Consider the following 13,047-nt stretch of genomic DNA (forward strand, 5'->3'; position numbering starts at 1 on the left):
CACCTTCTCTTCCTACTCGGAACCAACCGGAGACACCAAGACCCTCGGATCGAGCTCAAGATCACCACCCGACAATCGGTTCATCGGATCTTCACACCCTTACATCTAACCGGTTAGTGAAGATGATATTGTTTGTGTTTACTTGTTAAATGTTATGCATGACAAATGTGCCTTATCTTGTATAATGATGCTACTATTGTTGTTTAAGCAAAAACTTAGTGATCTAGCACTTGATTGATAAAGAAAGTGACTACTAAATACCAAATAATGCTTATGTGATGATTGAGGGTCTTGAATATGAAATGATTGTGTTAACCGGTTTGCATATGTGTGACACCATGTGAATCGGTTTGGGTTAGAATTGATTTTTAGGACCTTCATGATAAAATGACGTTTTGATAACTTGTTTGTGTGCATTGATGTTGTCCGAGAAATATAAGGGTTTGGTTAGAGGGTTTTATGCATAGTATTTGGGTTTGAATGTTGATTGAATGTGGTTTGAATAAATGATGAACTTGATGAATGTCACTTGAATATTTCAAATATGCTTAGTTTGATCCGATTTATGCCCATTTTAGACAAGAAAACATGTTTATGCAATATTAGTGGATAGTACATATTTGTTTCATGAAATTGCAATTCTATTGGTTAGTACAAGACAGGTTCTAGAAGGTCTTCATGTGCACGTAACCACGGTTGCGAGTCGCAACCTTTGGTTGCTACTCGAAACCACAGCAGGATTTGTCGAGACCTCCCGGTTGCGAGTCGTAATCAACGCTTATCGATCCGATTGCGAGTCGTAACCACAACTGCTTTGTCGGAACCGCCGGTTGCGAGTCGGAATCTCCGATTGCGAGTCGTAACCAAAGCGTGACGAACCGAGACCTCGGTTGCGAGTCGCAACCTTGGTTGCGAGTCACCCTTGTCTCGACTGGGCTGTTATTGGGCCAAAGAACTTGTTGGATTATCTGCTAACTGGACTGCTTGTGTATCTGTTACTGTTTAGGCCCAATAACCCCACTGTTTGTATGTTGGACTTTCTGTTGACTGGGCTGCATGTATACCTGTTACTGTAGTTGTTTGCATTTATGTTAAGTGTGTTTTATACGTGTTTACTTGTACCCAACTTGACCCATACTTGGTAACCATGCTAGGACGTGGTGACCAACATACTTAACCAAGTAACGTATCATACCGAGCAACCCAAGGTGAGTTCACAACTTAAAAGCATGCGTCCCGGTGGTTTGGGACACGAGACTAGAACAACCCTATCCCCTTGTAAAAGGGATACCATTTACATTCCTTCCCTAGTTACTGGGAACAAACGTACTTTATCTTCCCTTGTATTGGGAAACCTTTTTAGTTAACTATTGTTTATACGGAATGCAATCAACGGCACTAAACGCAACTCTATCAATCAAGTCCCTACTACATAATACCGATTAGTCGCCGGTGCCAGGCGAACGGGTTATTAGTTGATAGCGCTATTTAGGTTTTACCAACCTCACACCGTGCCATGGTATGGGATCGGTCGTGAACTAATGTACTCAGGCATACGTCAATGATGATAGAACATTGACATCGGGGCATCCTGCGGAAACGCAAACGGTTACCTAGTGTTCGGTATTGGAAAAAAACAGTTTAGTCGCTAACTTTTGGGGTAGCTCCCCATGGCATGTATAAACGGATAAATTAACTGGTGAAACAAGTTTTTGGTAATTAAAACTGGACAACTAGTGAACTCACTCAGCATTATTGTTGACCCTTTACTGCATGCTTTGTAGGTGGCCAGTGACTGGAGCAGCTACTTGGGATGTGTAGTGGTCGTCTGCCCGTGTGTTGGGCATTTATTATGCTTGCTTTATGAACATTGTTTAAAACTGTTAATTATGCTTCCGCTACATTTACTCTGAACTTAAGACTTTGAACACCGAACTTGATATTTGCTAATCTTATGGTTAGTAAGTATTACTTTTGTTATTAATATAAGTTGTCAGTATAATTGGTGGCTGGATCCTGGTCAGTCACGCCCTCGAAGCGGGTGTCATCCGCAGGTGGATTTTGGGGGTGTGACAGATTGGTATCAGAGCCATTGGTTATAGTGAACTTGGTTTTAAAAAAGGGGAAAAATCTTTTGAGAAAAACCAGACTATAACCCGTGACTCGTGACGACACTACACTCCAAGTACAAGGCTCGACTTATCTGACCTCATAGCTCGGACCCATATTTGCTTGCTTGGTTGTCTTATGCTTCCCGCTTTACTATACGTACTGGTTTGCCTGATTAGATAGATACATCTTCTCTCTTCTATCTTATTCTCGCTATCACACACTCATACTATGTTTTCTGGTTATGAAGACAATGAGTGGACGCGGACGAGGAAACGTCAACATGACTCAGGCTCAGTTCACTAACCTGCTCAACACTGTGGCTGCAGCTTTCGCAGCTCACCCTATAGGTAAACTCGATGTTTTAGGATGTTTAGATCCTACCGCCACATCGTCTTTTCGCCTCTAAACCTATTTCGCTTCACTCCTCACAACAGGTCAGCCTGTACCTGTGCAACCACGTGTTTGTACCTTCAAGACCTTCATGGATTGCAAGCCTCTTCCGTTCGGTGGCACTGAGGGTGCCATAGGTCTCCTGCACTGGATCGAGAAGGTCGAAGCTGTCTTCGCTGTCTGCGAATGTCCCCCTGCTAATTGGGTGAAGTTTGCTACTGGTACTCTTGAGGGAAGCGCACTTTCATGGTGGAAAGCGCAAATTCAAATGCTTGGTTTGGAGACTGCAAACGCTACTGCGTGGGAAGATTTCAAGGATATGATCAAGGAAGAGTACTGTCACAGGGATGACATCCACAAGCTTGAGAATGAGTACTATGAACTCAAGATGGTTGGGTCAGAGATTGAGACCTACACCAAGCTGTCCAACGACTATGCTGCACTTTGTCCAAACATGTCTCGACCTATGTATCGAAGAATCGAACTGTACATCAAGGGTCTGGCTCCAGAAATTCGAAGCCATGTAACTTCAGCTAACCACACTACCATTCAGCCGATCGTTCGACTTGCTCACAAACTCACTGATCAGGCTGTGGAAGAGGGCAGATTGCCCAAAAGAATCAGTGCTACTGTCGGAACTTCTAGTGACAACAAGCGGAAGTGGGATGGAAATCAGGGCAAGGATGCTAACCCTACTCAAGCCCCAGCTCAGCAAAGGAAAACTGACAACAACAAAGGCACTCAGCAACAGGGTGGCTACCGGGGAACTACCCTAAGTGCAACAAGTGTAACAGGCACCACAATGGGGCATGCAACAAGGGTCAGTGTCAGCGATGCCACAAGATGGGGCACGAAGCAAAGGATTGTAGAAGTCAGTTCCCGGCAAGACAGAATCAGCAACAACCCCAACAGCAACAGCAGCAGGGAAACAACAGAGCATGTTTTAAATGCGGGGCAACAGGGCACATGCGAAAGGATTGCCCTGAACTGAATCAGAATCGCAACAACAATCAGGGAGCTGGGAACAATGAGCAGAACAACAATGCTGGGAATGCAAGGGGCAGAGCTTTCGTGATTGGAGCTGGAGAAGCAAGGAACGACCCCAACGTCGTGGCGGGTAAGTTCCTACTTGATGATCGTTATGTTTCTGTGTTATTTGATTCCGGTGCCGATGCCAGTTATGTATCCCTTCGCATTAGTAAGAAACTTAAGCACCCGCCTGCATTATTAAGTTCTAAGCATACCGTCGAGATAGCTAATGGTAAGAACATCGAGGCCACGCACATGATCCACGACTGCACCCTAGAATTGTCTGGCCACACGTTTAGTATCGATCTTTTCCCTGTCAAACTTGGGAGCTTCGACGTCGTCATTGGTATGGATTGGTTATCCAAACATCGCGCTGAGATCCTCTGTCAAGAGAAAGCAGTTCGTATACCTCGCCGTTCTGGTCAACCCCTCATCGTCAAAGGCAACAAAGGTGAAGAAGTCACAGGCATTATCTCGCTTTTAAAAGCCCAGAAGTGTTTGCAGAAAGGGCGCACCGCTATCTTAGCACTCGTCACCAATACTCACGAAAAGGAAAAGAGGATTGAAGATTTTCCTGTAGTACGCGATTATCCCGAGGTATTTCCTGAGGAACTACCTGGACTCCCTCCCCACCGTCAGGTCGAATTCCAAATCGAGCTAGCTCCTGGAGCAGCACCCATAGCTCGCGCACCGTACCGTTTAGCCCCTGCAGAACTGAAAGAACTCGCTACGCAACTACAGGAACTATTGGATAAAGGATTTATCCGTCCTAGTTCATCACCCTGGGGAGCCCCAGTACTCTTTGTCAAGAAGAAGGATGGCACATTCCGAATGTGCATCGACTACCGTGAGTTGAACAAGGTTACCATCAAGAATCGTTACCCTCTCCCGCGCATCGACGACCTATTCGATCAGTTGCAAGGATCGAGCTACTATTCAAAGATTGACCTGCGATCAGGCTATCATCAGCTGAGAGTTCGTAATGAAGACATCTCCAAGACTGCATTCAGGACTCGTTATGGTCACTATGAATTCCTCGTTATGCCTTTTGGAATGACTAACGCACCTGCAGTGTTCATGGATCTTATGAACCGCGTATGTAAGCCTTACCTCGACAAATTTGTGATTGTGTTTATCGACGACATCCTGATTTATTCGAAAAGTCAAGAAGAGCATGAACAGCACCTACGCCTTATTCTGGAACTCCTTCGCAACGAGCAACTGTACGCCAAATTCTCTAAATGTGACTTCTGGCTTCGAGAGGTCCATTTCCTCGGCCATGTAGTTAATAAGAACGGAATTCACGTCGACCCCGCCAAGATCGAATCGATAAAGAACTGGCCTACGCCTAAGACTCCCACTGAAGTTCGCCAATTTTTGGGTCTGGCAGGCTACTACCGTAGATTCATTCAGGGATTCTCGAAGATTGCACAACCTCTCACGACACTCACTCAGAAAGGCGTCGCCTACAAGTGGAATGCAGCACAGGAGTCTGCTTTTCAGAGGCTCAAGGATAACCTCTGCAGCGCTCCTATTCTCTCGTTACCTGAAGGCACCGACGATTTTGTGGTTTACTGTGATGCGTCCATCCATGGACTCGGTTGCGTGTTAATGCAACGCGAGAAAGTTATTGCCTACGCCTCTCGACAACTCAAGACGCATGAAAAGAACTACACGACGCATGACTTGGAACTGGGAGCAGTGATCTTTGCTCTTAAGATATGGAGACATTACCTGTACGGTACCAAGTGCACTATTTACACCGATCACAGGAGTCTCGAGCATATCTTTAGGCAAAAGGAATTGAACATGAGACAACGTCGATGGGTCGAACTCTTGAATGACTACGAATGCGCCATCAAATACCATCCGGGCAAAGCCAATGTCGTGGCAGACGCCCTCAGCCGAAAGGACACCGTACCGAAGCGCGTGCAAGCACTACAACTTACCATCCAGTCTAACCTCCCTACCCAGATTCGAAATGCTCAAGTTGAAGCATTGAAGCCGGAAAACATCAGGGCTGAGTCTCTGCGAGGGTCGAGACAGCAACTAGAACAGAAAGAAGATGGTGCTTACTATGTAACAGGGCGCATTTGGGTTCCATTCTATGGCGATTTACGTGAACTCGTGATGGACGAAGCCCACAAGTCCCGCTACTCAGTACATCCTGGTTCGGACAAGATGTACCACGACTTGAGGACTACCTATTGGTGGCCTGGTATGAAGGCCCACATAGCAACATACGTCAGCAAATGTTTGACTTGCGCGAGAGTCAAGACAGAATACCAGAAGCCAGCAGGTCTACTTCAACAACCAGAAATCCCGAAATGGAAATGGGAGCAAATTTCCATGGATTTTGTTACAGGGCTACCTAGGTCTCAACGCGGAAATGATACTATTTGGGTAATAGTGGATCGACTGACCAAGTCCGCGCACTTTCTGGCTATTAAGGAAACAGACAAGTTTTCTACCTTGGCGGAGGTTTACTTAAAGGAAGTAGTGTCGAGGCACGGAGTGCCAACCTCAATTATTTCAGACCGAGACGCTCGATTTACTTCGGAATTGTGGCAAGCTATGCACAAATGCTTTGGCTCACGTTTGGACATGAGCACTGCTTATCACCCGCAAACGGATGGACAGTCCGAACGTACCATCCAAACCCTAGAAGACATGCTTAGAGCGTGTGTGATCGACTTTGGCAAGAATTGGGAGAAGCATCTACCGCTAGTGGAGTTCTCTTACAACAACAGCTACCACACTAGTATTCAGGCAGCACCTTTTGAGGCATTGTACGGTCGTAAATGCCGGTCACCTCTCTGCTGGGCAGAAATCGGTGATAGTCAAATCACAGGCCCAGAGATGGTGGTAGATACAACGGAAAAGATTGCCCAGATCAGACAACGCATGGCGGCAGCTCGTGACCGTCAGAAGAGCTACGCTGATAAGCGTAGGAAACCATTGGAATTTCAGGTCGGTGACCGGGTTCTACTTAAAGTCTCAGCCTGGAAGGGTGTGGTTCGCTTTGGTAAACGGGGCAAGCTTAATCCACGATATATCGGACCATTTGAAATTACCGAGAAGATCGGTAAGGTTGCTTACAGATTGAACCTACCTGAAGAGCTGAGCGCGGTACACAACGTTTTTCACGTATCTAACCTGAAGAAGTGTTTGTCGGATGAAACACTTGTGATTCCTTTTAAGGAACTAACGATTGATGAACAGCTACACTTTACTGAGGAACCGATCGAGATCACGGATCGAGTGATCAAAACCCTCAAACGTAGCCAGATACCTCTTGTACGAGTCCGTTGGAACTCGCGACGTGGCCCAGAGTATACCTGGGAGCGGGAAGACCAGATGAAGCACAAGTATCCCCAGCTGTTCCCCAACGACAACCCCAGCACTGAAGCTACAGCCGAATTTCGGGACGAAATTCCAAACTAACGGGGGGATGATGTGACACCCCGTTGAAACGCTTTCACTTACACTAGCTTGACAGTGGCTGCCTTAACTTTCGGGACGAAAGTTCCTAAAACTTGGGGATAATGTGACACTTCGGAATTTCCCGGACAATCTTACGATGTAACTTGTGTGTACATAGATTCTATTAAAATGAAAAATTTGAACTATTGTGTTACATGCTATTCATGTAAATGTGTATATAGATATAAATGTGTATGTATTATATTTATATAAACAGATATAAGAGAGTGGGTGTGTATGTGAGATGAACCGGAACCCGAAACCACAACCAAACCCGAGAACCCGACTCGAGACCACGGTCTCGAGTGAACAGTAGCAATGGGCCGGTTTGGGCCTTGTGACCGAGAAACCCAAGCCGGAATCCCCACTAGCCCAATTCGGAACCTTATATAAACCAACCCACCCCTCCCTTAACCATTTTTACAACACTCATCTCACTACACTCTCACACTCTCCTCTCACACTTAAGCCCTAAAACCCTAGCAAACCAAGATCATCAACCTCCTCTCACCTTCTCTTCCTACTCGGAACCAACCGGAGACACCAAGACCCTCGGATCGAGCTCAAGATCACCACCCGACAATCGGTTCATCGGATCTTCACACCCTTACATCTAACCGGTTAGTGAAGATGATATTGTTTGTGTTTACTTGTTAAATGTTATGCATGACAAATGTGCCTTATCTTGTATAATGATGCTACTATTGTTGTTTAAGCAAAAACTTAGTGATCTAGCACTTGATTGATAAAGAAAGTGACTACTAAATACCAAATAATGCTTATGTGATGATTGAGGGTCTTGAATATGAAATGATTGTGTTAACCGGTTTGCATATGTGTGACACCATGTGAATCGGTTTGGGTTAGAATTGATTTTTAGGACCTTCATGATAAAATGACGTTTTGATAACTTGTTTGTGTGCATTGATGTTGTCCGAGAAATATAAGGGTTTGGTTAGAGGGTTTTATGCATAGTATTTGGGTTTGAATGTTGATTGAATGTGGTTTGAATAAATGATGAACTTGATGAATGTCACTTGAATATTTCAAATATGCTTAGTTTGATCTGATTTATGCCCATTTTAGACAAGAAAACATGTTTATGCAATATTAGTGGATAGTACATATTTGTTTCATGAAAATGCAATTCTATTGGTTAGTACAAGACAGGTTCTAGAAGGTCTTCATGTGCACGTAACCACGGTTGCGAGTCGCAACCTTTGGTTGCTACTCGAAACCACAGCAGGATTTGTCGAGACCTCCCGGTTGCGAGTCGTAATCAACGCTTATCGATCCGATTGCGAGTCGTAACCACAACTGCTTTGTCGGAACCGCCGGTTGCGAGTCGGAATCTCCGATTGCGAGTCGTAACCAAAGCGTGACGAACCGAGACCTCGGTTGCGAGTCGCAACCTTGGTTGCGAGTCACCCTTGTCTCGACTGGGCTGTTATTGGGCCAAAGAACTTGTTGGATTATCTGCTAACTGGACTGCTTGTGTATCTGTTACTGTTTAGGCCCAATAACCCCACTGTTTGTATGTTGGACTTTCTGTTGACTGGGCTGCATGTATACCTGTTACTGTAGTTGTTTGCATTTATGTTAAGTGTGTTTTATACGTGTTTACTTGTACCCAACTTGACCCATACTTGGTAACCATGCTAGGACGTGGTGACCAACATACTTAACCAAGTAACGTATCATACCGAGCAACCCAAGGTGAGTTCACAACTTAAAAGCATGCGTCCCGGTGGTTTGGGACACGAGACTAGAACAACCCTATCCCCTTGTAAAAGGGATACCATTTACATTCCTTCCCTAGTTACTGGGAACAAACGTACTTTATCTTCCCTTGTATTGGGAAACCTTTTTAGTTAATTACTGTTTATACGGAATGCAACCAACGGCACTAAACGCAACTCTATCACTCAAGTCCCTACTACATAATACCGATTAGTCGCCGGTGCCAGGCGAACGGGTTATTAGTTGATAGCGCTATTTAGGTTTTACCAACCTCACACCGTGCCATGGTATGGGATCGGTCGTGAACTAATGTACTCAGGCATACGTCAATGATGATAGAACATTGACATCGGGGCATCCTGCGGAAACGCAAACGGTTACCTAGTGTTCGGTATTGGAAAAAAACAGTTTAGTCGCTAACTTTTGGGGTAGCTCCCCATGGCATGTATAAACGGATAAATTAACTGGTGAAACAAGTTTTTGGTAATTAAAACTGGACAACTAGTGAACTCACTCAGCATTATTGTTGACCCTTTACTGCATGCTTTGCAGGTGGCCAGTGACTGGAGCAGCTACTTGGGATGTGTAGTGGTCGTCTGCCCGTGTGTTGGGCATTTATTATGCTTGCTTTATGAACATTATTTAAAACTGTTAATTATGCTTCCGCTACATTTACTCTGAACTTAAGACTTTGAACACTGAACTTGATATTTGCTAATCTTATGGTTAGTAAGTATTACTTTTGTTATTAATATAAGTTGTCAGTATAATTGGTGGCTGGATCCTGGTCAGTCACGCCCTCGAAGCGGGTGTCATCCGCAGGTGGATTTTGGGGGTGTGACAATTTATTTCCTAACACTTTGAATTTTGATGTCAGCGGAACACTTCTGTGGCTGAATCAGTGGCATAGCTCTGATACCACCTTCTGTCACAGCCCCCGATCCCTAATCCCGGGAACAGGCGGCCGCGAGCCAGTTTCAGTGGTATCACGTTATTGTCTATTTTGGCAGTCGAAATTACATCAAGACCGTAGTTAGGAAATATTTTATCAGAGTAAAATACCACATTTCCAATATATTAAACACATGGGTAAAACCCATGCTTTCCAGTACACATATCTTCATAGGGATACACCCTATTTTATTTAATAAAAACATCTATTTTATTCTTAGGTAACTTTATTGCCACTTTTCCAAGCCTTCAGTGCTGTCCAGCTGGCTTCTATTTGGCTTTCACATTTTGTTACCTGAAACGCGTTTTAAAAACATTTGTCAGTGGGAAATACTGGTGAATGAATCCCAGTTTAATCAAGGTTTAAATAAAAACCATTGTACAGTATTGAGGGCGCATCCGCAATTACATTTGTTTCCAAGATATATCAATTACCACCACACGGTAATGTCGTTCCGAGTTATGGTCAGGTTACTCCTTTACCAGGTGGTAACAAATTTTGTATACAAAACCCCAAATTTACCGACTGTAATTGTATTCTTACAAATACTGAATAATTGCTATTCGCATGGAAAGATATTTAAGGTTTTGTAAAAACAGTACACAAAAATAGGTTTACAAAAAGAGGATTACTCACATTGCTGTCTTAGGGTTTTCAGTAAAGATTTCCTGGGAATAATCTATAAATTACACAAATGCACGTGTGTTAGTATAATAACCCATTTTAACATTAGTAATACCCTCCCCGAGACGGTATTCCGATGACTACGTCGGGCAGAACCACGACAACCGTTACGGAACCCTGGATCAATCGGGTAGAGTATCTAATACGTCTCCAGGGGTTATGATACTTACATCATAGCAGAACCTCGCTATTTAGGGGGTATAATACCTGAGTATTACTTCTACTATTCAGAAATTGTGATTGAGAAAGAAAGAAACGAACGACGGAAAACGAAAACACGTTGCTTTCTTATATAGGTGCTGATCTCGGTTCTCTCGCGGCCCGCGTAACACAAGCATAGGGCCTACGCGGCCCGCGTTGACCTCCGGTCAATGCGTAGCTGGGCTGAGTCGACAACTAGCTCCGCCGGGTGTTGGGCCACGTGGCGGCCCAGGGCCGTGCCCGACCTTAAGTTGACGTGGCCCGCGTCGGGCTTGGGGTGGGGCTTACGCGGCCCGCCTTAGCCCAAAATTCAATTTTTAATTTATTTTTAATACTATTTAATATATTTGAGGCCCGTTTTCACGTATGGGGTGTTTTTAAGGACATAATGGGATATTTTAAAATATATTAGGATGTCGGAAAAATTATGAGGGTGTCGGTTTTATTTAGAATCGTTACAGTGACACAGGATGTACGAGAAAAGCCCTTGATCAATCTAGATCGCCGGCACAAAACCTCGGGAGATGACAATCGCAGCTGTCTTGTTCTTCTATTACTTCAAATATCAGGATACAATGCAGGATATGATGCGGATCAACTAGGTGTTACAACGTAATTCGAATACAAGTGTTTGTGTGTAGTGATTGTTTGCAACAAGAGAGAAAAAGTGTGCGAAAGAGTGTGTGCCTTAATCTGATCCGATCAATCTATTTATAGTAAAAGAAAATTAACTAAATATCCTATTATTCCGGGATCCAGCGGATATTCCCCATATGAACGTTGCAGTCCTGGTCTTTCGGTTCAACGTCTATAAACTAACTGATTTGCCCGAGTCTCGAGGAGAAGAAGTCCACTTGAACGTTAGAGACTTGCACCTTCTAATCTGCACGTGGTTAAATCAGTCACTACCAGGATATCGTATCAGGATGTTACCAATATCCTGATCTGGTATCCTGATCACAAATAAACAATCAAAGCCAGAATATTAGTCAGGATATATGTGCAGAAAATAACCCATAACAGTAGCTTGATGAGCTTTTCTGTGGTTCTTTTGACTTATCAACACTAAATCCCGTCTTTGGTGATTCACCAACTTTCACCGAAGGTGTGCTACCTTTGTAATAAAGACCAACATTCTGATGATGCGAAGAACCGCTCATCTTGCTTTGCTTTTGTAGCTCAAGCTCATGACTTTCTATCTTTTCTATCAACACATCAAGAGTAATTGAATCATATAAAACATCATTTTTCAAGATAAAAAGAAACGTTTGCCACTGATCGGCTCGTGGTAACGCTTCTATGATTTTATCAATTATTTCCTCTCTCGTTTTCACAATCTCAAACCTTTCGAGTTCAATTTTTAAATGACAAAAACGTTCAATCATTTGCCTCACTGACTCTCCCTTTAAGCTATCAAACAAATCAAATTACTTTTTAGTAAAGCAATTTTGTTCTTTTTAATTTGTTTGCCTCCTTCGGCTTTAACCCTTAATGCTTCCCAAACCGATTTTGATGACCCATCATGATTTAACAAAGAAAATATATCATCTCAGATAGATTGTTGAATCAAGGCGATCATCTTCTGCTCATATGAGAATTTCCTTTTATCGTCATCTGTTATGATTTTGAGTGAAATTTCTTCTCCTTTGTCATTAACAGGTCTATCGTAACCAAATTCCAAGCAAAACCAGCTTTCATGTGCGTAAGCTTTAGTCCAGTTGATAAACCGTTCTTTCCACCATGTATAGTCTTCAATATTTTCGAGCGTTGGTGGTTTTGAATGGGTTCCATAGAAGTTATCATGTTTAATATTATCATTGATTGCTTTTGTTATGGTTTTTGGTGTGACAGTTGAAGTCTCAGACGATTCAGATGTAAACGCGTTGTAGAACGTGTTGTAAAATTCTTCAGCCATGACGTTTTCTCCTCGAATATCAGCACCTTTTAATCACAAGAACCTGAATCAACAATCAAACAAACACAATCAGTTTAAACAATATCAAACAACTGAAGCAGACTGATACTCGAACTAGTGAATATTCTGTGCGGAATGAGGTTCAAGTTGTCAAACCGTGCGAACAGCTATGACCCGGATCAAATTCAAACGACCCGACTTGATGTGAAATAGGTCAAACCATACGAAGTGAAAGTCCTTGGTGCGACCTGGACTACTTGGTGCGACCTGAAACACACTCCTCAAACGAACTGACACTTTACAAGCGAATTGGATTTAATACGATTTGGATATGAAGCAACCTAATCAATTCCAAACGAACTGGACTCAAACCAAGTGAACCCGTGCGAACTGGTTTATCTTCAAACGAATTGACACTCTTTCGAACGATCTAGAGATCAATCCGTACGACCTGGGGTTCAAATTGAATCAATCCATGCGAACTGAACTATGTTTCAAACGAAATGACAGCCTGATAACCAATTCGTACGACCTGGAAGTT

Source organism: Helianthus annuus, chromosome 7 (assembly GCF_002127325.2).
Source record: "Helianthus annuus cultivar XRQ/B chromosome 7, HanXRQr2.0-SUNRISE, whole genome shotgun sequence".
Lineage (NCBI taxonomy): Eukaryota > Viridiplantae > Streptophyta > Magnoliopsida > Asterales > Asteraceae > Helianthus > Helianthus annuus.